Source organism: Balaenoptera acutorostrata, chromosome 5, assembly GCF_949987535.1.
Source record: "Balaenoptera acutorostrata chromosome 5, mBalAcu1.1, whole genome shotgun sequence".
Classification (NCBI taxonomy): Eukaryota; Metazoa; Chordata; class Mammalia; order Artiodactyla; family Balaenopteridae; genus Balaenoptera; species Balaenoptera acutorostrata.
Window position 1 is genome coordinate 122,608,134 of NC_080068.1, and position 25,747 is coordinate 122,633,880.

Here is a 25,747-nt window from a genome sequence, read left to right on the forward strand (position 1 = left end):
GACTAAGCTTTGTGTGTAAGATGATGAGGTTCATTAGATATGCTGAGGCTTAGGTACTTCTTATATATCCACCTGTAAGTGACTAGAAGGCATTTGTAAGAGTATGGAGAAGAGAAGTCACAAATGGGTTGAAGTCATAAACTTGGGAGTAATGTGATTCTTTTTCTAAAACTTATTTTGGTTAGAACACTTAACATGAGATCTTCTTAAATTTTTAAGGGCACAATACAGCATTGTTAACTACAGGCATTATGTTGTACAGCAGTTCTCTAGAACTTATTCATATTACATAACTAAAACTTTATATCCCTTGATCAACAACTCCCCATTTCCCCATCCTCCCAGCCCCTGGCAACCACCATTCTACTCTCTGCTTCTATAAGTTTAACTATTTTGGATCTCTCATATAAGTGGAACCATGAACTGTCCTTCTGTGTCTGGCTTATATAATAATAATAGCATAATATTCTCCAGGTTTATTCATGTTGTTGCACATGGCAGAACTTCCTTCTTTTTTAAGGCTGAATAATATTTCATTGTATATATATACACACCACTTTTCCTCATCCATTAATCTGTCAATAGATATTTACATTGCTTCTATATCTTGGTTGCTATGAATAATGCTGCAACGAACATGGGAATATAAACATCTCTTTAGGATCCTGATTTCAGTTCTTTTGAGTATATACCCGGAAGTAAGGTTGCTGGATCACAGGGTAGTTCTATTTTGATTTTTTGAGCAACCTCTATACTATTTTCCATAGTGGCTGTACCATTTTACATTCCTACCAATAGTGTACAAGGGTGCCTATGTCTCCACATGCTCTCTGGCACTTAGTATTTTTTGTATTTTTGATAATAGTCATCCTAACAGGTGTGAAGTGGTATCTCATTGTGGTTTTGATTTGCATTTCCCTAATGGTTAGTGATTTTGAACATGTTTTCATAACCTGTTTGTAATTTGTATGTATTATTTTGAAAAATGTCTGTTCAAGTCCTTTGCCCATTCTTTATTTAGGTTATTTGTATTTTGCTATCGAGTGGTGCAGTCCGGTTCTGAGTGGTAGTTGAAGTGAAGTTCCCTGGTGAAGTCCCCAGGGAATGAAAAAAAGAGAGAAGAGCCAAAGGCAGTATCTAAGAGGCACTCACATTTAAGAGCTAGGTAAAGGAGGGAATCCAGTGAAGGACAGTGAGGCATTTCCCCAAATAGAGGAAAGTATTTTGTTTGAAATCCAGCAAAGAGACAATACCAGAATCAAGGAGTTGATTTAAAATTATTTTTTCAGTATTTCATATATGTTTACCCCTTACAGGCAGTAGATAAAATATGCTTCATTGTCCTAATTCTAATGTAGAAGGTAATATTCATTTAAGATATGTTTAACTGTTTGTTTTGTGGAAGGTCTTTAATGTTTTGGGTTTTTTAAGTCTTTAATCATGTCACTTTTGAGAGCCCACCAAGGAAAATTGTTATTTCCTCCCTTGCTTCCGAATCTGTGTTTAATAACTGGATGTCTATGAACAGTACCAGGCAGTGCAGTAATTATGTAATTACCAAAGGTCATTGTTGGTATGAACATATTTCATTTATATACAAACTTTTACTGCTGTATTACAGACACTTGAGAAATACACTGATCCACAGTAGAAATTAGCACAGTTTTACCACATACTGATACCAATGGTTTACAAATTGTCTAAAAATATTTCTCTGTCATTTGGTCCCAAGATGACAGTAATTGCAATCTCTGTTTCAAGAAAGACTATGCAGTCTAATCCTTTACTGCATAGATATGTTTATTTTTGGATGTAACCGAGTACTGGACACAGCCTCAGAAGACCTGAAGTTAAAGTCCTGCTTCTTCTATTTCTTAACTATTATACTTGGGCAAGTTGCTTCAGTTTATTTCAACAGATTCTTTACTGAATTCCTAGTATTACCAAGTACCAGAGAAACAAAGCTCAATGGAATACGGTCCCAGAAAAATACAGACATATATAGAATGTTTCAAAATAATGTGAGAAAAGTATGTGCAGGGCACTGTGATTTTGGAAGAGGTTCTCCTTATGCAGCTTGAGGAATAAAAGGTAGGCACAATTTCTGGAGGATGAGATGTCTGGGATGATTCTTAAGGGATGAACATGTGTGGCCAGGTTTGCGGGTGTAGAGAAGGTAGTGACTGGAAGGTCAGAAGATTGTTGCTGCCACAGAGAGCACAAAGGCAGTGCTGAATGAACAAGGGTGAATGTGGCGAACCCTGTGTCGTTTTTTATTAATAGAAAGTAAAATATGAGGTGTAGGTTTCTGGGAGCTTGGGCAGGGCTAGCTATGGAGGGCTTCATAGGCTGATGTATTTGAAGGGACTTGAAGTATGTGAAGAACAGCATTCATAGTCAAATTTGCACTGCTGTTACTTACATAACTCTGGTGGCAATGTGGAATATATTTGAAGGAAGCAAATCCAGAGGCATTTTTAATGCTTCAGTGAGGCATGACTTGAACTTGGGCGATGATAGAGTCAGGGAGACTAAGGGCACAATTAAGAAAGAGTAAGGAGGCAACTGTTTATGACAGTGCTTGTTGAACCAGAAGAAGCACAGCTTGAAGGGCAAGAGAGACCTGAACTTGAACCCCAGCTTCATCACTTAAGGGTTTGAGCCCTTTACACGTTATAATGTTTTGTATCTCTGAAAGTGAGGATGATACATCCTCGTGTTATAATGGGTATTAGACATAACCTGAAGTACCTGAAACAGTACTTGAATGTAGAGTGTCAGTAAATGGTTACTAGTATTACTATTAAAATCTCCAAAAAATATGTTACAGCAAGATAGTATGTGTTAAATGTGAAAAATCTTTTGGTTAAAGAATCTTCAAGACGCAAGAGGGAAGGGATATGGGGACATATGTATATATAACTGATTCACTTTGTGGTACAGCAGAAACTAACACACCATTGTAAAGCAGTTATACTCCAATAAAGATGTTAAAAAAAAATCTTCAGAAAAAATATTTTATGTACTACTTTTCCCCCACTTGAAAGAAAAATACCTTTGAATCTCATTTTATTTTATTTTTTATTGGAGTATAATTGCTTTACAATGTTGTGTTAGTTTCTGCTGTACAACAGTGAATCAGCTGTATGTATACAAATATCCCCTCCCTCTTGCGTCTCCCTCCCATCCCCCACCCCTCCATCACACCCATCTAGGTCATCACAGAGCACCGAGCTAAGCTCCCTGTGCTATGCTGCAGATTCCCACTAGCTATTTATTTTACACATGGTACTGTATTTATGTCAAACCTAATCTCCCAGTTCATCCCTCCCTTCTCTCCCCCCTACCCCATGTCCACACGTCCATTCTCTACATCTGTGTTTCTATTCCTGCCCTGGAACTAGGTTCACCTGTACCATTTTTTCTAAATTCCACATACATGCATTAATATACGATATTTGTTTTTCTCTTTCTGGCTGTCTGTATGACAGACTCTAGGTCCATCCACATATCTACAAATGACCCAATTTCGTTCCTTTTTATGGCTGAGTAATAGTCTATCATATATAGGTACCACATCTTTATCCATTCATCTGTCGTTGGACATTTAGGTTGCTTCCATGTCCTGGCTATTGTAAATAGAGCTGCAGTGAACGTTGTGGTACATGTGTCTTTTTGAATTATGGTTTTCTCAGGTTATATGCCCAGGAGTGGGATTGTGAGTCATAAGCTTGTTCTATTTTTAGTTTTTTTTTTTTTAACATCTTTATTGGAGTATAATTGCTTTACGATGGTGTGTTAGTTTCTGCTTTATAACAAAGTGAATCAGCTATATATATACATATATCGCCATATCTCCTCCCTCTTGTGTCCCCCTCCCACCCTCCCTATCCCACCCCTCTAGGTGGTCACAAAGCACCGAGCTGATCTCCTTGTGCTATGCAGCTGCTTCCCACTAGCTATCTGTTTTACATTTGGTAGTGTATATATATCCATGCCACTCTCTCACTTCCTCCTAGCTTACCCTTCCCCCTCCCCATGTCCTCAAGTCCATTCTCTACGTCTGCATCTTTATTCCTGTCCCGCCCCTAGGTTCTTCAGAAGAATTTTCTTTTTTTAGATTCCATATATATGTGTTAGCATACGGTATTTGTTTTTCTCTTTCTGACATACTTCACTCTGGAGGACAGACTCTAGGTCCATCCACCTCACTACAAATAACTCAGTTTTGTTTCTTTTTATGGCTGAGTAATATTTCATTGTATATATGTGCCACATCTTCTTTATCCATTCATCTATTGATGGACACTTAGGTTGCTTCCATGTCCTGGCTATTGTAAATAGAGCTTCAGTGAACATTGGGGTACATGACCCTTTTTGAATTATGGTTTTCTCAGGGTATATGCCCAGTAGTGGCATTGCTGGGTCGTATGTAGTTCTATTTTTAGTTTTCTAAGGAACCTCCATACTGTTCCCATAGTGGCTGTATCAGTTTACATTCCCACCAGCAGTGCAAGAGGGTTCCCTTTTCTCCACACCCTCTCCAGCATTTATTGTTTGTAGATATTTTGATGATGGCCATTCAGACTGGTGTGAAGTGATATCTCATTGTAGTTTTGATTTGCATTTCTTTAATAATTAGTGATATTGAGCAGCTTTTCATGTGTTTATTGGCCATCTGTATGTCTTCTTTGCAGAGATGTCTATTTAGGTCTTCTGCCCATTTTTTGATTGGGTTGTTTGTTTTTTGACATTGAGCTGCATGAGCTGTTTATATATTTTGGAGATTAATTCTTTGTCAGTTACTTCATTTGCAAATATTTTCTGCCGTGTTGAGGGCTATCTTTTTGTCTTGTTTATGGTTTCCTTTGCTGTGCAAAAGCTTTTAAGTTTAATTAGGTCCCATTTGTTTTTATTTTCAGTACTCTAGGAGGTGGGTCAAAAAAGATCTTGCTGTGATTTATGTCAGAGAGTGTTTTTCCTGTGTTTTCTGCTAAGAGTTTTATAGTGTCTGGTCTTACATTTAGGTCTCTAATCCATTTTGAGTTTATTTTTGTGTATGGTGTTAGGTGGTGTTCTGATTTCATTCTTTTATGTGTAGCTGTCCAGTTTTCCCAGCAGCAGTTATTGAAAAGACATCACCACTGCCTTTTCTCCATTGTATGTTCTTATCTCCTTTGTCATAGATTAGGTGACCATAGGTGTGGGGATTTATCTCTGGGCTTTGTATCCTGTACCATTGATCTATATTTCTGTTCTTGTGCCAATACTATACTGTCTTGATTACTGTAGCTTTGTAGTATAGTCTGAAGTCAGGGAGCCTGATTTCTCTAGCTGTTTTTCTTTCTCAATATTGCTTTGCCTATTCGGGGTCTTTTGTGTTTCCATACAAATTGTAAAATGTTTTGTTCTAATTCTGTGAAAAATGCCATTGGTAATTTGATAGGGATTGCACTGAATCTGTAGATTGCTTTGGGTAGTACAGTCGTTTTCACAATATTGATTCTTCCCATCCAAGAACATGGTATATCTCTCCATCTGTTTGTGACATCTTTGGTTTCTTTCGTCAGTATTTTATAGTTTTCTGAGTACAGGTCTTTTGCCTCCTTAGGTAGGTTTATTCCTAGGTATTTTATTCTTTTTGTTGCAGTGGTAAATGGGATTGTTTCCTTAATTTATCTTTCTGATCTTTCATAGTTAGTGTATAGGAATGCAAGAGATTTCCGTGCATTCATTTTGTATCCTGCAACTTTACCAGATTCATTGATTAGCTCTGTTAGTTTTCTGGTGGCATATTTAGGATTTTCTATGTATAGTATCATGTCATCTGCAAACAGTGACAGTTTTACTTCTTCGTTTCCGATTTGGATTCCTTTTATTTCTCTTTCTTCTCTGATTGTCGTGGCTAAGACTTCCAAAACGATGTTGAATAATAGTGGCAAGAGTGGACATCCTTGTCTTGTTCCTGATCTTAGAGGAAAAACTTTCAATTTTTCACCATTGAGAATGATGTTTGCTGTGGGTTCATTGTATATGGCTTTTATTATGTTGAGGTAGGTTCCCTCTATGCCCACTTTCTGGAGAGTTTTTGTCATAAATGCGTGTTGAATTTTGTCAAAAGCTTTTTCTGCATCTATTGAGATGATCATATGGTTTTTATTCTTCAATTTGTTAATATGGTGTATCACACTGATTTATTTGCATATATTGAAAAATCCTTGCATTCCTGGGATAAATCCTACTTGATTCTCGTGTACAATCCTTTTAATGTGTTGTTGGATTCTGTTTGCTAGTATTTTGTTGAGGATTTTTGCATCTATGTTCATCAGTGATATTGGTCTCTAATTTTCTTTCTTTGTGATGTCTTTGTCTGGTTTTGGTATCAGGGTGATGGTGGCCTCATAGAACGAGTTTTGGAGTGTTCCTCCCTCTGCAATATTTTGGAAGAGTTTAAGAAGGATAGGTGTTAGCTCTTCTCTAAATGTTTGATAGAATTTGCCTGTGAAGCCATCTGGTCCTGGACTTTTGTTTTTTGGAAGATTTTAAATTACAGTTTCAAGTTCATTACTTGTGATTGGTCTGTTTATATTTTCTAATTCTTCCTGGTTCAGTCTTAGAAAGTTATACCTTCCCAAGAATTTGTCCATTTCTTCCAGGTTGTCCATTTTATTGGCATATAGTTGCTTGTAGTAGTCTCTTATGATCCTTTGTATTTCTGTGGTGTCAGTTGTAACTTCTCCTTTTTCATTTCTAATTTTTTTGTTTTGAGTCCTCTCCCTCTTTTTCTTGATGAGTCTGGCTAAAGGTTTATCAATTTTGTTTATCTTCTCAAAGAACCAACTTTTAGTTTTATTGATCTTTGCTATTGTTTCCTTTGTTTCTATTTCATTTATTTCTGCTCTGATCTTTATGATTTCTTTCCTTCTACTAACTTTAGTTTTTTTTTGTTCTTCTTTCTCTAGTTGCTTTAGGTGTAAGGTTAGATTGTTTATTTGAGATTTTTCTTGTTTCTTGAGGTGAGATTGAATTGCTATAAACTTCCCTCTTAGAACTGCTTTTGCTGCATTCCATAGGTTTTGGGTCGTTGTTTTTTCATTGTCTTTTGTTTCTATGTATTTTTAAATTTTCTCTTTGATTTCTTCAGAGATCTCTTGGTTATTCAGCAGCACACTGTTTAGCTTCCATGTGTTTGTGTTTTTTACAGTTTTTTTCCTTTGATTGATTTCTAATCTCCTAGCGTTGTGGTCGGAAAAGATGCTTGATACGGTTTCAGTTTTCTTAAATTTTCCAAGGCTTGATTTGTGACCCAAGATGTGATCTATCCTGGAGAACGTTCCGTGTGCACTTGAGAAGAAAGTGTATTCTGCCACTTTCGGGTGGAATGTCCTGTAAGTATCAATTAAATCTATCTGGTCTATTGTGTCATTTAAAGCTTGTGTTTCCTTATTTATTTTCTGTCTGGATGGTCTATCCATTGGTGTAAGTGGGGTGTTAAAGTCCCCCACTATTATTGTGTTACTGTCGATTTCTCCTCTAATGGCTGTTAGCATTTGCCTTATGTATTGAGGTGCCCCTATGTTGGGTGCATAAATATTTACAATTGTTATATCTTCTTCTTTGATCTCTTGATCATTATGTAGTGTCCTCTTTGTCTCTTGTAATAGTCTTTATTTTAAGGTCTGTCTTGTCTGATATGCGTATTGCTACTACAGCCTTCTTTTGATTTCCATTTGCATGGAATATCTTTTTCCATCCCCTCACTTTCAGTCTGTTTGTGTCCCTAGGTCTGAATGGGTCTCTTGTAGACAGCATATATATGGGTCTTATTTTTTTATCCATTCAACTAGTCTGTGTCTTTTGGTTAGAGCATTTAATCCATTTACATTTAAGGTAATTATCCATATGTATGCTCCTGTTACCATTTTCTTAATTGTTTTGGGTTTGTTCTTGTAGGTCTTTTTCTTCTCTTGTGTTTCCTGCCTAGAGAAGTTCCTTTAGTATTTGTTATAAAGGTGGTTTGGTGGTGCTGAATTCTCTTAGCTTTTGCTTGTCTGTAAAGTTTTTAATTTCTCCATCAAATCTGAATGAGATCCTTGCTGGGTAGAGTAATCTTGGTTGGAGGTTTTTTCCTTTCTTCACTTTAAATATGTCCTGCCACTCCCTTCTGGCCTGCAGAGTTTCTGCTGAAAAATCAGCTCTTAACCTTATGGGGCTTCCCTTGTAGGTTATTTGTTGCTTTTCCCTTGCTTCTTTTAATATTTTTTCTTTGTATTTAATTTATGTTAGTTTGATTATATGTGTCTCAGTGTGTTTCTCCTTGGGTTTATCCTGTATAGGTCTCTCTGCACTTCTTGGACTTGGGTGGCTGTTTCCTTTTCCATGTTAGGGAAGTTTTCGACTATAATCTTTTCAAATATTTTTTCAAACCCTCTCTCTTTCTTTTCTTCTTCTGGGACCCCTATAATTCGAATGTTGGTGCGTTTAATGTTGTCCCAGAGGTCTCTGATACTGTCCTCAATTCTTTTCATTCTTTTTTCTTTATTCTGCTCCTTGGCAGTTATTTCCACCATTCTATCTTCCAGCTCACTTATTCGTTCTTCTGCTTCAATTATTCTGCTATTGATTCCTTCTGGTGTATTTTTCATTTCAGTTATTGTGTTGTTCATCACTGTTTGTGTGCTTTTTAGTTCTTCTAGGTCCTGTTAAACGTTTCTTGTATTTTGTCAATCCGTGCCTCCATTCTGTTTCTGAGATTTTGGATCATCTTTACTATCATTACTCTGAATTCTTTTTTAGGGAGTTGCCTATTTCTTCTTCATTTATTTGGTCTTGTAGGTTTTTACCTTGCTTCTTCATCTGTAACCTATTTTTTTGTCCTCTCATTTTTTGATGGGTAGGGCTCTGTTCCTGTCTTCTTGGTGGTTTGGCCTGAGGCATCCAGCACTGGAGTTTGTTAGTGGTTGGGTAGAGCTGGATCTTGGTGCCGAGATGAGGACCTCCGGGAGACCTCACTCTGATTAATATTCCCTGTGGTCTGAGGTTAGTCCAGCAGTTTGGACTTCGTGCTCCCACTGCAGGAGCTCAGGTCTGACCCCTGGCCTGGGAAACAAGATTTCACAAGCTGTATGGCATGGCCCAAAAAAAAAGAAGAAAAGAAAAAAAAAAAAACACAGAACAATAACAAAGAATAAAAAATAAAATTAGAAAAGTAAAAAATATATTAGAAAAAAATAAAAATATAAATGAAACAACAACAACAAGGCAAAACAGAACCACAACAGCAAAAAAAAGAAAGGGACCAGGAAAGGCTCCTTGGGCGGGCGGGGCTTATGCAGGGTTGCAGGTCCTAGGCTCAGGACCAGAGCTGCTGGAAAAGGTCCTGGTGGGTGGGGACAGGGCTTAGGCTCAGCACAACCGGAGGGGGCCTCGGAGGGCAGAGGTTTAGGCCCAGGACCCCAGCAGCCTCCCCGGGGTCCGAGTGGGCAGGGGAAATGCTGGCTGCATTCCCTTCCTATCCTCCAGTCGCCCAAAGGTCTCTCCCTGTCCCTGCTGATTCCCTCGCCATGAGTGGGGCCCTCCAAGCATAGGAACCCCCCCTCCCCCATCCACCCCTCAGGGGTGATGGTCCCATCCCACCTCCACTTCTCCCTCCCCCTCATCCCCCACCATGTCCTACCCAGTCGTGATGGGGTTCCTCCTTTCCCCTTAGGTGTCCAAGATCCCCCACCAGTGCCTGGTAGGTGCTCTAGTTGTGAGAAGACGTGAACTCCGTGTCTTCCTACTCCACCATCTTGACTCTGCCTCCCTGAATCTCATTTTAAAATACTCTTTTTATAACCAATGCAATTTATTGTTTTATTGAATAAAAGTAAACTGGTGAAACTATTGGCCACTGAAATGCTCATAACGAACATCCTTGAGAATTAGTTATATGGAGTTATTACATTATAGTGATTAAGAACATAGGAGCTGGGATCCGACTGATGTCTGATTGTATGTCTTTGGGCAAGTTAGCTTACCTCTTTGTGCCTCATTTCCTTAATTTCTAAATGGCTATACCTCCTAAGATATTTGTGAGGATTAAATGAGATAATCATTCATGTAAACTGCTCAGCTGTATGCTGGGTATATGCTAAAGACTTACTAAATAATGACCATTATTTTTTGGAGGGCAGTGTTAAAAAGAATGACTTTACATGCACTAAAGTCATTTCATTTAATTAAAAAGAAAAGAAAAGAAAAAAATATTCGAAGGTGAGTATTACTTTCATGCCCTACTTGCAGACATGGGAATGTAGACTGAGAGGTGAACTATGCTGTTGAAAGTCACATTGCAGGGAAGCAGTAGAACTAAGGCTAGAATTAGTTCATTCTATTCAGTGTTGCATTTCCTGAGCCTGTTGTGTCTCCTACTAGGGCTTAGTTGGTGACCCTCTCTTCCCACCCCAACCTAAACTGGGTCTTCCTCTTTCCAAGGCTGTAGGATAATGCTTTATCAAAATGCAACCAAAAGCTGTAACGTGGGTTGTGGTTTTCTGGAAGGGCTGACTGATGCTTTACTGTGCACTGAGTTCTGAAGGGCCCAGTCTACAGAGGGTCTCAGCTCTCATTTGGCTCCTCCTCCTATGAGTGAGTGATACTCTTAGCCAGTTTCCTACTTCCCACTTATACCAGGACCTGCTGAACTGGGGTGCACATTCCTAGAGTAAAGGAATTTTAGTGATGGTCCTCTCAGGATCCTAGGTCTCTTCTTTCTTCTACCCCCATAGCCTCATTTTCTTTGTTTTGTGTGAGTTGATAGGTTATAGGCTTAACTACCACATGAGTAAGGGCATGGGTTTCTTATTACTGATGGACACTGTGAAAACGCTTTTCAATCCAAGCTATAGATAGATGTGTTTGTTATAAACCATAATAGTCAGGAATTCCCTGTGGTCCAGTGGTTAGGACTTTGCACTTTTACTGCTGAGGGTGTGGGTTCGATCCCTGGTCCCACAAGCCGCACAGTGTGGCCAAAACAAAAACCAAAACCATGATAATAGTAATAAGCAGTGTGGAAGATAATGGCTTGAAGAATCTCATCTGTCAGTGGATATGCTCATTTATGGGCAGGCTCTACTTTTCATGTGTCAACTTTTCCCTTTTACAGATAAGGACAGGTAGAGAAAAACATGGAATTTGATTTTCTTTTCAGATAATTTAGACACACTCATCTCACATTGGAAGATAAGACTTAGGATAGTCATTGAGGGCTTCACTAGAAGTAGAAGTAACAATTTCCTGATCTTGACTTCTCCAGTGCATTTGAGCTCCTCCTCATGTTCCCATGATTATTTATAGTCTGAAGTTCCTTAGCCTTGGCAGACTCTTCTCTTTAGGTGAATCAACATCAAGATTGCACAGTTACAGTTGTCACTATGGTTTTATATACTTTCCTCTGCTCATTTTTATGAAGACATTTTGGTGAGACTACAAGTGTCTCTAATTGAAAATGAAAAAAAGTTAAATTGACCCTGGAAGAGAATTGTTACATAGATCCATTATCTACCTTCACTTGTGGTGCCAAAGAGGTTGCTTATAGAGCACAGACACCCCAGTGATGTTCATTATAGAAGTCACTCATCAGTTGGAATAGAAAGGGAGGTAGCTTTGAAGTCCTTTAAATCCAACTCAGAACTACACTAATTCATGAATAAACAGTATTTTTTGGAGAAACATCAACTATCGTGTCCATATGTGTTTTTCTAAAGGCTTTTATATGGTGGTTTGATTCTTATCTCAATGCAGTTGCTGCATTTAATTAAGTAACTGCCACAGGCTCCTGTCTAAGTATAGCATTTTTGGTGACTCTCTTACCAATAAGCAAGATTTAAAAACAAAACAAAACAAAACAAAAAACTAGCCATCAGTCAAAAGTTTGTCATTAGTCTACTCTTTGAAGGGACAGCAAATGAGTTGCAGATGGACCACTGTTTACAGTTCTCAAATGTGTCCTGAGGGCTTGGTGGATGTTTTCTGCAGTGTCACCACCATGCAATATTTAAAACTTCCATTTGAAAGGAGTCCTTGCTTAAGAGAGAATGGACAAAAAGTGAATTACTCCTTAGTGGGTGGCCCATAGAGTTGTAGGAGTGTAGCTGGTCTATTATACTTTTCTCCAGGCCAAGGTCATTGCTCATTGTTTTAAAGGGTAGACTCAGAGGAAGAAAAAGGTCTGTGCATTTATGTCTAGGAGTGGTGCTGGGCAGCCAGACTAGCTTTCTTTCATTTTCTCCTTTTCCTCCTCAGAGCCCTGATACTCTGAAAATGAGTCTTCAGGTGGCCACCATCTTCCCATTCCATAGGGCTTGGCCCAGATGTCACTTCCTTATAGACAGTTTTCCTGACCATTCTCTCCAAGCAAGTCCCCCTAACTACTCTTTATCATCACACTCAGTCATTTTCATCATATTAACTCCCACAAGTTTCATATATGTGTACTTTAAAAAAAATGATCTGTCACACATTTTGGACTCTAACCTCCAGAGTTTACATCTGTTTGGCTCATTATGGTTCATCCATGATAGAATATTGAAAGAGAAGGCACTTAATAGAAGTTTAATTGCATAAATGTGGAATGAGGTGTTTTATAGAATTAAAATATCCCTTAGGTTAGAACTAACAAGGCCCTTAGGTCTTTATCTGCCTTACTAATGTACTTCATGATAACTTCTCCAAATTAATTAAATTTAACAAAATTACTCGGTTACTTTAGTGGGAGAAATTCTTTTCTCCGTTTTTTTTTTTTTTTTCTAACAGCTAACATAGAGTTCCTTTAGAAAAGAAAACTTTTCCTCTAAAAAAAATACCTGTGTAGTCCACTTTGGTGGGATGAGAAAGACACCAAGGCATGGTTTACACTATTAAAGTGAAACAAGTTGCTGGATAAAATGCTCTGCATAAGATGTTAATAGTAATCTGAGGTTGGAGAAGGGAGCCATACAATATGGTGATTCCAAGACTCTGGAATCTTCAAAAAAAAAAAAAGTGCTTAATAAGTTAAGGAGATAAACAGTTTCTTGTGGCAGGATAACTAAAGCCTTTAGAGAGCACAGTTGTCTAATATCTGGTTTTAAGACACTTGTTCTGACATAAATCACTTTTACAGCACCAAACTTTGGAAAAGTGTGCTACATTCACACTTTTTTGGGAGAAGTTTGGGAAGACCAATGAAAAGTGGCTATATCCACATCTGGTTACTATGGAACTGGGAGCTGAAACAGCTGCAGAAATGACAGGTGGGTGTAACTTAAGTGTCAGTGGCTTCCTTCTGTCACTTTAAGTTGTACATTAAGTTCACATCTTGAAAACATTTTTGATTGGTCACTTTGGGGATTCCAGAAATATCTGACTGTATTGAATGTTGCATAAAGTTTCAGAACCATAATATGTACATAGAATATAATCATTGGTTAAAAATAAAGTGGTATTTTGGGACTTCCCTGGTGGTCCAGTGGTTAAGAATCTGCCTTCCAATGCAGGGGATGCAGGTTCAATCCCTGGTTGGGGAACTAAGATCCCATATGCCGTGGGGCAGCTAAGCCTGCGTGCCACAACTAGAGAGCCCACACGCCACAACTAGAGAAGCCCACGTGCCACAACGAAAGATCCCGCATGCCACAACAAATAGCCTGCGTGCTGCAACTAAGACCCAACGCAGCCAAATAAATAATTTAAAAATACTAATAATAAATAAACAAATAATAAAGTTTTAAAAAATAAAGTGGTATTTTTAGTGGCATGTTAAAATAAAGCAAATGTGTGAGTATTTATTTATTTGTTTATTTTTTTCCCACTAGGAAGAGCCTTTATTGAAGTGGCTTCAAGGGTGAGTAGAAAGGCAGTTTTGATTCCAGGAAAAAAAGGTTATAATGATGAAATCCTTAGAGCTCTCACTGCTAGGGGGGTGATTTCCTACTTTAAACAAAGTATGTTCTTAGAAACAAGACCTCTTCCACTGCTGTTTCAATTTTTTAGTGGAAGAGTTTCCTTGGAGAGAGCTCTAAGGTCGCATCGATAATCAAATTTTATATATATATATATATATATATATATATATATATATATATATATATATGTATATATATATATTTTATTTGGAGTATAGTTGCTTGTGTGAGTATTTATGATTTTTGTTTTTAATAGTGGCAATGTTGTGTTTTCTATTTCAACTATCTGTAGCAATTTCTAGTTACCACAGTCAGTTTCCCAGGGGAAGGCTAGGGAATCCTAGGCTGTGCACCCTGTGAGAGAAACTCGCTTCCTGCCCTGGTTGGGAGGAGAAGGTGAGGCCATGAGAGGCTGGGGTCCGTCCTGCAGCCCAGCCCCTATCCAGGATTCCTCCTGAAGAAAGAGGACTCTTGGGTGATTCTGGGGATCTCTTTTGGGACCATAATCTCTGGAGTATTGGTTTTTCATTTTTGTTGTCATTGAGAGTGTGACTTATAGGTCTGTACCTTTTTCAAAGCCAGTTAAGTGTGGGGAAACACCTGCTAAATACAACATCCACATGCCTGAAGGCATTTACTTTCTCTCACTACACCAGATGTGCAGTTAAGGAGTGAATGTTGTGTGATGGACATTTGAAAGAATCATTGATCTTCCTTCCTTGGGATGTAAAAAATGAGTGATGAAAACTCAAATTTGTTTTACCTTTTTGTTTTAAAAATTATAGGATGTTAATACCTTGTTAAAATATATAAACCCATAAATTACCAGGTACTGCCAAACCACAAGTAAAATTATGCTTTTGCTTATACAAAATGAATCTGATTGTACTCTTACAGTTTTGTGGGATTGATGGCTTGCCCTCTTAAACCTCAGAGGGAAGAAAATTCCCCTCCGACTACCGTTTTGCAGAAAGTCTCTTTCTTTGAGATACCTCTAGTACATGATTAGGGCATAGATTCAGGGAGACCTTTCCAAATGGATTTAGAGCAGGTTCAAATCTGGTTCTTCAGCTGAGTTTATGTCTTCTTGTACCTTCTCTTCAATTACTCAGTAATGTTTCAATTGTCCAGTGTCCTTAAATGTGTTTATGCACCAGGATCATTTGTGCTCAGTTGAACTTCAAGGAAAAAATGTACAGGAAGGTGGCAACGCTTAGAGGTAAGGAGCACAGGCTTCATACTTTGGAATCAGACACAATTGATTGCCTTAGTCATGCTGCTGAATATTTATGAAAATCATTTTGCACAACTGTAGAACCGTATGTTTAGGATGACTTCTGCTACATCAGGTCCTGTGGTTTAAATGGCAATTATGGATACATTTTGGAAGTTGAATAGTTACAGTATGCAAGTTAGCTTTTAGGATATTAGTTTATTAATATTTGTTTGTCTGCAGCTCTCTCTGCATAAAACAGTTTTCTCTTACTTTTTTATTTGCCTAGTTGATCTCTCTTCCTTCAAGCTATATTTCAACATTATGGCTTGCAGGGGGCCTTTCCTGATTTCCTGGTCTCTGTTACATGCCTGTTCTATCATGTCCAGTTTCTTGCCCTAACATATGGTTTTGAAATTGTTTCTTGACTTGCACATTTCCTCCAGTTATCTCTGAACTTGTGAGAGCAGGGATTATTATTATTATTGTTTTATTTTTATTTTTATTATTGCATCCTCTGTATCAATCACAGGCATCATTCTGGTACAGAGTCAGCTCTTGATAAGTATTGATTTAATGAATTATTTATTGATTCTTCAGGTAGTGTTTTCATTTCCAAGGGGAATAATCGCCCCTTGTTAAAAAATAAACAAACAAACAAAAACTTATCAGTGCAAATCACATGCTTTATTTCTGGCTTTATGATACACTTTTCATAGAGGAATGATGAATGTTAAGAAAGAGGACTTCGAATTCATGTAATTCAGTAAAGGAATTTTACATAGAAAGAAACCAAGATCCAGCGAAATTAATCAATTTATCTGACATCATAGAGCTTGTTAATGGCAGAACCAGTATTTCACAGAGGGAGGCGCTGTTCAAAGGTGAATGTTTATGGGTTTGAGGTCACACCTGTGTTGAACTCTGGTTTAGCTCCTTGGCTCTGTTGCATTGGCTAAAATATTGACTTTTCCAAACGTCAGTTTCTTTACCTCTGATTTGAAGAGGGTGGTTAGGAAAGAGAGTGAGGACATAAAACTTCTTATGAGGATTACATGAGTTAATATATGAGAAAGTGTGCACAAATTGTATAAACTATACAGTAATAGCCATGACTACTTAGTCTTATTATTCTTATACAACCATTGACACTGCCTCTGACTCCCGAGGGAAAACACTTCACCAAGTCTTTGAATTACTATTTATTTCACAACAAATAGGTGTGAAGAGCCTTTCTTGTTTTAATAAGGACCTTTGCTATTAACTTATTAAGTGCTCTTTGTAAACACCTAATAAAGAAACAACTACCAATTTGATCTGTATCTAGTCTCCCTCTCCTTTCCATCAGTTTAATTTTCCAACTTCCAGATTGTTAAATAGCACGTGCCGTCTTGATTTTGACATGCAAATAACAAGCTGTCATTTATGAGTTCCTGCCTAAATTAAAGACAATTATAAGCACCATTTTCTTGTGATTAATGTTTAGAAGAGAACTGGGACATAGAATATTTTTGGACTATTATTTTGCCACACTAAAATAATGCTGACATTTGATTGTCATGCGAAGGTGTTCTGACCACTGCTTAGCCATCAGACCTCTAATGCGTGGGAGCTTGTGCTAACACATAAATATTTAGGATTGACATTCCAAGTTAAGGCTCATAGTTGCTCAGTTGATAATAAGGGGAGGAAAAAAAGAAGGCATAAATGGAGTGGAAAGTCTGGCCTGAGGCAAAGTTGTGAAGCGGGTGAGGTTAATCTTCACTTTTTTCTCAGGTCTCTTTACCCTTCTCACCATGCTTTCCTTTTTGAACACACTCTCTGCAGAAACTTTTCCCCTGGATCCCTACAGCCATGCTACCCTGGTTATCTAGAGCTCATCACAGCTGTGCGTGTTACAGGTCTTTTGTATAGAAGGTAAAAGCAGCTGGTTCTTCTGCCTGGCAAATGGGAGGCTGCCCCTCTGTGCTGGGCTCACCTTCACTTTTCAGGCAAGGTATCGATTGCAACAGTTTTCCTTCTGCGTACATGCTGCTACTTCTGCTGTCAAGCCCAAAGCAAAGCAGAGGTATTAACAGTTCAGAACACTTCTGGCCCTTTTCTCCCCAGAATGTTCAGGATTGTTTTTTAATTAATGTATCTAATTTTAAGGAAACTCTAGAGAATATAAATCTGCTTCCTTTTAATTGATACTTCAGTTTTAATTCTTTACTCCGGGGGCAAAAATTTAGTCTTATCTTTCTGCCAGTTGATGAACTTTCATTTATTTGCAGGGGGAGGTGGCTACAGTCTTTCATAAGGCTTCTTGGCTCACGTTTAAGTATCAACTTGCCATTTTTCCTTAGCCAGTATGGCTAGCAGTTCCTTAACTAGCCTGTTTGTTTCCTTTTGGAGGGTTTTTCAGTGTTTTTCTTATAGTATGATGGCTAGCTAGAGACACATTTTTTTTTTGAAGCCCTTGCCCTCAAATTATTTGTACAAGAAGTTAATGTTTCTCTTTCCCTTTTGCTGACTCTCTATGGGTCCTTATCTCTTTCTTGCCTTCTCCCTTGCTTTCCTTTCCTACTGAATCTTTCATTTTCTTTTTTTTGTCATTCTCAGAGAGCAGAGTAAAATTTGCACTAAAAAGTTTTCTTCACATGTATTTTTTTGCATGTTCTCTGTTGTTAACTATACTTTAATAAAGGTAATGTATACTCTGTTGAATAAATAAATGAATTCAAAAATATATGACCATTACAAAAGTTTCTAAGGGAAAAGTAAAAGTTCTTATTGTCCCCTATTGACTTCCTATTCTAACTCCCTAAAATAAACTCTGTTGACAGTTTCTTATGTGTTCTTTCAGACATATTCTATATAAATCAAGTAATACATGCCAAGTCCAAATTTCAGATAAGAGCCTTTGGTTGTGAGAATATCTCCCTTTAATTTTTGTACCTGAGCTTAATTTCTTTATGGAGCACCCATTGTCCTGATTGTCTCTGAGTTCTGGGAGACTGAATAGTGTTAAGGGCTGGAGGCATTTCATCTGGGTCACAGTCATCTTTCTATACTGGTCCCTACCTTTGCGTTCTTTTTGTTTGTTTGGTTGTCAGTGTGGCTCTATCTGGTCATTTCTCCTCATAAAATTTTTCCCTTATACTTGGGCTTTTGCTGTTGAATACCAAAAGCCAAAAAGTTGACTTTTTTTGAACCTGTAGATTCTTCTGCATTTTCCTCTTCTGGAGACATAGAACCCACTAGCTGCTGCCTAAATGGGGATAAGTCAGAAAGTAGAAGCAAGTATAAGAAAAAAAATATTACCTAACAACTGTAAATATGTTAACTCACCATTCAACAGGAATTTTCCTGTTTTCTCAGTATTTTGAGTGAAGCCTGAGAGATAAGGATAATAAACCATGATGTACCTGCACACTCCACTGGTCTGTGGACCTCCCTCTCAGCATCCAGTCTACATAAGCGGAAAATTAGAAATTCACAAGAGAATTTATTGAATAAAGGGCATTTATAAGAGTAAAGAGTACGTTGGCTTCTGTAGGTAAAGTATATTTGTTCTCTGGCTTCTTTCAAGATTTTCTTTTTGTTTCTTTGTCTTTGGTTTTCTGTACTTTGAATATGATATGCCTGGGAGTAGATTTTTTTTTTTTTTAAGTATTTATTCTGCTTGGTGTTCTCTGAGCTTCCTGGGTGTGTACTTTAGTGTATGTCATTAGTTTGGGAACATTCTCAGTCATTATTACATCAGATATTTCTTCTTTTTTTTTTTCTCTTTCTAGTTACTCATATTATATATAAATTACAGCTTTTGTTAATTATCCCATAGTTCTTGGGTATACTATTCTATTTCTTTTTCCATTCATTTTTATGTTTGCATTTCTGTTTGGGAAGCTTCTGTGGTTCGTCTTTAAGGTCACTGGTTCTTTCACCAGTCTACTAATGAGCCATCAAAGCACTGCAAAAGCATTCTTTATTTCTTTTATAATGTTTTTGATTTCCAGCATTTTCTTAGAGATTCTGTCTCTCTGCTTTTATTAACTATTCTTACATGTTGTCTACTTTTGCCTTTAGAGCCCTTAGCATATTAATCATAGTTACTTTAAACTCCCCATCTAATAATTCCAAAATCTGTGTCATATCTGAGCCTCATTCTGATGCTTGCTGAGTCTCTTCAAACTGTTTTCTCTTGCTTTAGCATGCCTGGTAATTTTTTGTTGAAAGCTAGACATGGTCTAGCAAGTACTAGGACCTGAGGTGGAAATTAGGCCTTTAGTGTGAGATTTTATGTTAATCTGGCTAGGAGCTGACTGTGTTTAATGTTTGCTGTAGCTCTAAGTGCCAGAGGTTTCAGTTTCCTCTAGTTTCTTTTTTTTGTTGTTGTTGCTGTTGTTGTTTTTTCCCTCACTGTTGTCTTTGGATTCCCCTTAGAACTCCCTTTATTTATTTATTTATTTATTTAGGCTGTGTTGGGTCTTTGTTGCGGTGCACAGGCTTTCTCTAGTTGTGGTGAGCTGGGGCTACTCTTCGTTGCCGTCTGTGGGCTTCTCATTGTGGTGGCTTCTCTTGTTGCGGACCATGGGCTCTAGGTGCATGGGCTTCAGTAGTTGTGGCACATGGGCTCAGTAGTTGTGGCACACGGGCTTAGTTGCTCCGCGGCATGTGGGATCTTCGCGGATCAGGGCTCAAACCCGTGTCCCCTGCACTGGCAGGCGGATTCTTAACCACTGTGCCACCAGGGAAGTCCCAGAACTCCTTTTTAAGTGTAGCCTGTGTCCTGCAGCTCTCTCAGTTGTAATTCCATGTTATTGTACTGAAGTCTTGTTGATGTGCTGGCAAGATTTTGGAGAGGGGCAGTGCTCTATACTGTTAATTTGATTACATCTAAGTTTTATTAGTGGACTTGGGTCTCTTGGCTGTTTTCCTTTGAAGCATTTCTTAGCCTTTTTTTCCCCTCCCTTTCTGTGAGATAGGGAGGCTTAGAGGACTGGAGTTGACTAATTGCCTTTTCCTCAGATCACCTAAGGTTCTGGTAGTCTCCCCTGGAGGGCAGACGTTTGTCATGGAGAACACTCTGGGCATATTTCAAAATGGTTACATTTCCCTCTCCTTGCCCAAAACGTGAGGGGATTTCTTCTTTGCTTTTCATTGTGAGAACCTCTTGGAACTCCTGGAGGTAAAACCTGTGAAAATGTGGTGGCTCTTCTAAGATTGGGCCCCAGGGGTGTTTAACACTAAAGTTAGTCCACATTTGGCCTCCAGCAATTCACCAGCATTACCATTTGTGTGTGTTCCTACCAGTTACAGGCTCCAGAGGTGTCTGTTCCAGGTAAGCTCATCTCAGTGGTGATTCTCTGTAGTCACCTATCTCTCTAGAGTTCCAGGTGCGGTTCGTGCAGTGACCTCAGTTCTCTGATGGATCTAAGAAAAGTCATTGATTTGCAGTTGGTACAGCCGTTCTCTTGTGAGGGTGAGAGTGACAACTTCTAAGCTCTTTACATATCAGAAGGTGAAACTGGCCTCCCCTCACTTTCTTCTAAAACTCTTCATGATATCATGAAGTCCCCTTTGTCTCCCGGAACCTCCCCTGGGAGTGCCCTACCCCCTGCTGCTCTCCAGATTTAGTGCTCTCTCATTTTGCCACACAGCTGTCATCTCAGCGCTTGGTGCTTCCTTCCATGCTTTTCTGGATTCATGCCAACATAGTTTTGGTTTATTCTTCATTTTGCTACAGTTTATTGTCACAGCTCCCTAAGGAAGGGAGTACGGCACGTAAATTTTCTGAGTCTGTGTCTGAAACTGGCTTCTAGCACTCAGTGTTACTGATAAGAAATTTGATACCAATCTGACTTTGTTCTGAAAGTTTACACTGCTATGTGTAGTCTTTTTTATTTTTTTAATCCACTGGAATGGACACTAAGTATTTTCTTTCATCTACAGATTTATGTACTTTACAATTGAGATAGTCCCTTGAATTATTGCTTTGATAATTTTATTTCTGTTTCTTGGACGCCTCCTTCTGTGATTTATATGATTCTGGTTTTGGACTTTTTGAATTCTCTTTCTTTCTAAATTCTCTATTTCTGTATCTTGCTCATCTTCACCCACCCCACCCCATCTTTTCCATTTTACTGTATTTTTACAGGAAAAGCCCCTCAATTTAATTGTACAAATATTCTACTAAGTTTTTAAATTTTAATAATCATAATTGAAAAATTCTAAGAACTTGCTTTCTTTTGGTGCCCTGATTAGTCCTTTTACATAATAATATGTTTGGTTTGTAGATGTAATATCTTGTCTAACCTCTTTATGCTTTTATAAAGAAGTTTTGTTTGTTTAAATTCTATTCTGTTCTCTAAATATTGTGTATCCTGTGGGGTAGTATTTTCTGAGTTTTTCGGGGGCCTTTCTTATTTATTTCTTATTTTTTTTATTGAGGTATAATTGACATACAACATTATATTAGTTTCAGGTGTACAACACAATGATTCAATATTTGTATATATTGCAAAATGGTCACCACAATAAGTCTAGTTAACGTCTGTCACCATACATAGTTGCAGAATTTTTTTTCTTGTGTTGAGAACTTTTAAGATCTATTCTCTTAGTAACTTTCAAATGTGCAATACAATATTATTAACTATAGTCATCATGCTATACATTACATCCCCATGACTTAGTTATTTTACAGTGTAACTGGAAGTTTGTGCCTTTTGACTCCCTTCACCCATTTTTGCCTACCTCCCAAGCCCTGCCTCTGGCGGTCACCAATCTGTTTTTTTAATCTGGGTCTCTCACTTTCATGCTGAAGCTTTCCTCAAATATTTGGTGATCCCTGGTTATCTACTCATATATTGTAATAAGGCAATAAAATATGCTGATGGGACTTCTGTTCATATTGTAAGAAGTTTGTCCACAGATGAACTTGGTTTGGGGTACAGATGGGCAGGCAAGGAGGCTGGTGTTAAACTGGGAAATCTCTAAATTACAATTGACAGATTTAGCAAATAAAAATATGGGACATGCAGTTAAACTCGAATTTTAGTTAAAACAGTTGTTAAAGAAAAAAACCACAGGCCTAATATGGCATTACTTGTGCTAAAGCTAATGATACCAAACCTAGATTTAATACCTAACTCAACTGCAGTTTCTGCCTTCACCAGAAACGTAATCTTAATCAACCAGTTTGGAATTTTCTGGTCAGCACCAACGTAGTGCAGTAATCTGTCACATGGGCCCTCGCCATCCCTGAGGAAGAAGAGGCAATCTGCATGGTTAAACCCCTGCTGATCCTTTACCCCCAAAAAGATGCCCTGGCCTAAAAATAATGCTTACTTTTCTTTTCCTAATAGCTGCATTACCCCACCCTTCTTCCAATAAAAACATTCCATTTTGTACAGCCCTTTGGAGTGTCCTTCTAGTTGCTAGATAGGATACTGCCTGATTCATGAATCGTTGAATAAAGCCAATTAGATCTTCAAATTTACTTGGTTGAATTTTGTTTAACACAATAAATAATTTTTTAGTGTAAGTATTTTATTTACAACCCTACCCTAAATGTCATTATGTGAAGGTGTTTGCTTAGAGTCAGTTTCTTTGAGAGGAGCCCTCTAATACTTTGCCTGGGGGCAGAAATCTGACTCTGGTATCTATGTGTGTATGTGGGGAAGAGGGGTAGAGTTGGGAGCTGACTGTTCTGTATATACAAATTTTCAAGTAATTTGCTTATTTTCAGTGACACGTCTCACTTTTGTCCTCTGCAGTACCTGACATTTCCAGGTACCACGTGTCACTGTGGTTCTGTGACCTTGATAGGGTCGCATCTCAACTGAGTCCCCCTCAATGCCTCTTATAGGCCAGAGCTTCTGAACCAATGTGCCAGGTGGATTAGATACTACACTTGATCTTAGCCAAAAGGCCGAGAAGCGATTGCCAGGTGGATTAGAAATGTTTAGCAAGATACTGAAAATTATACACTTTTTATCATGACAAAAATTTTAAAGTATTTTTACTATCCTTTAAAAAATTTATAGCAATTAAGTTTTTAGTTAACATTTTTGATTTTCTGATTTTAGTAATTGTTCTTTTAATGCACAGGGCTCTATGCAGAGCACCTATTGTCACGAGAGCAGTAGAGTGTCCCAGTTTTTCTATTACTTCTTTTGGGATTTTTTTTTTTTTGTCTTCAATGATATTCCATTTTGAGTGTTGAGTATAAAATATTTAATGCTTCAGCAGACCACTCTGGTTAGTGTGGTGTACCATGCAGAACCTCCTGTAAACCAGGCTCAGTGTTTTCCTTCCTCAGACAGCTGGCCCTGGGGAAATCCCTAGGAGTCCTACTGAAAGAAGAAGTGACAGCACAGCAGGAGCAGGCAGGGGCCATATGTTCCCACAGTTTACTTGTGCCTTTTGAGTCAGCTAGTCCTATCTTGTATGTGTCATTTTCACATGCCAACTTTGTGGCTTCCTGGGTCAGATAACCAGTTCCTGATGAACAGTCACATCTCCTGTTACTTGGTATCTCAGAGTTAAGTCTCAGTCTCCAACAAGTAGCCTAGCAGCAAGAGAACATCTGTTTTGTAACAGGAGAGTGTTTATCTTCTAAAAGAAGGCTGGCATGTCTCCTAAATTCTAGAGGTCTGTCTGTGAATCTTCAGTCAGGGCTTGCTGTTGGGTCCTTGCAACAGTCTATTTGCTACAGACCTTCTGATCAGCAATAGTTCTTCCAGATCCCCACTTCAATTGCTGGATTATGAAGCTGCTTGTGCTGCAGTCTGGGTTAGCTGGAATATCTTATTGTGGTCTGGCTTCTACTTAAGGTTGACAGCCTTGCAGATTATTTATTTAATAAGTTGGTGGAAGGAGCATATGCAAATATTTTCTCCAAAATCCAAAAAGCTCCCTGAAATGTTACATTTCTATTTTTGTGATAAGCAAGCAAGGTCCAGCACCTTGTCTTTCACTTCAGAGGGGATATTCATATCCTGATATGTCTTGGACTCTGGACTCCCTAAAACGTCAAAGAGTTGGAAGGACACTGATTTTCCTAGGCATTATCTATGTGTGTATAGTTCCTCAATATAGGAGATCAGCGTGATGGCCTTTGGAATGGTGAGATGATACAAGTGTTTGCAGGTGAAACTGTGGTACAAAGCCAAGAGTTGAGGAGGAACAAAGATGACCCTAAGCTTCTGACCCTGCTGGCTGAGGGAAAGTGTGTGTGTGTGTGTGTGTGTGTGTGTGTGTGTGTAAGAGAGAGAGAGTGCTCGACAGAGAGAATCGGAGCATACAAGGTTATCAGGGGCTGTTCCAGTAAAGAGCTACATATGGATGAGCAACCACGATTGAGTCAACACCTGATTAGGTTAACAGCAACCTACAGTATTGACTTTTTCTAAAGTCAATCTGTTTTTTACATGGGCCGAACAGGCCAGTTAAATGGGAGTGGAATGAGATGTACAATCTCAGGATTTTTCAAGTACTCATTGGAGGTACACTGATATCTGAAAGCCCCTCAGGAGTACAGATCTGATTTTTGACTTACTACTTTGGGAGAAAGGATTTATCCCTGAGACTCATTTTGCCGTTTCTATCATTATATCCTTTACTTCATCGTTCAGGGTCCCGATGTTATGGTTCTGTCAGTAGCTGAGTATGCCTGTTCCAACTGAGAATGCAGAATTGAGGAAATAACCACAGGCGTGTTCTCAGATATACTAGGCCTATGCTGAGATGGAGTTGAGCCAAAGCTCCAGTTATAAATCATCCCCTAAGTAAATCCTTTCTAACTCTTAGGAAACAGTGGCATTCTGGATCCTCAGGGGTTTATGTCATCTCAGAATCAGTATCCATTTGTTATTGGAAGGTATGGGTAGTTCCTTTTCTCAACACATAGTAACCCTGTGTATTAGGGTTCTCCAGAGAAACAGAACCAATAGGATATATATAGATATATATGAGGAGATTTATCACGGGAATTGGCTCACATGATTACAGGAGCTGAGATATACCACAGTCCTGCCATCTGCAAGCTGGAGAGTCAAGAAAACCAGTAGTATATCTCAGTCTGTGTCCAGAGGCCAAAGACCCAGGGAGCCAATGGTGTAACTCCCAGTACGAGGCTGAAGGCTTGAGAATCAGGGATACACTGGCTTTAAGTCCTGGAGTTTGAAGGCCCAAGAACCAATAGTTCCAATGTCCAAGGGCAGGAGAAGGTGGATGTCCCAGCTCAAGAAGAGGGAGGGAGAATTCACCTTTCCTTGGCTTTTGTTGTTGTTGTCCTATTTGGGCTTTCAACAGACTGGATGATGCCAGCCCTCATTGGTGAGGGCAGATCTTTTTTACTCTGTCTATATGATTCAAATGCTAACCTCTTCTGAAAACACCCTCACAGACACACCTGGAAATAATATTTTACCAGCTATCTGGGCATCCCTTAGCGCAGTCATGTTTACACATAAAATTAACCATCACATCCTAACAAATGGCCCTAATCCCTTTAGAGTAGACTTCTAGGAATTTTCTAAGAAGATTTATACTTGTGGTATTATTGTAAGGTCCCTCCTGAAATATACCTGTTCTCACCTTTATTCAGGGGCTGTGGGTGTAT

The 25,747-nt window shown here is 38.5% G+C and overlaps 1 pseudogene; it reads right to left on the bottom strand.

Annotated features, from left to right (window-relative positions):
- Positions 1-22,946: 22,946 nt before the first annotated feature.
- LOC114236487 (U2 spliceosomal RNA) lies at positions 22,947-23,065 on the bottom strand (annotated as a pseudogene).
- Between the last annotated feature and the right edge of the window lie 2,682 nt (positions 23,066-25,747).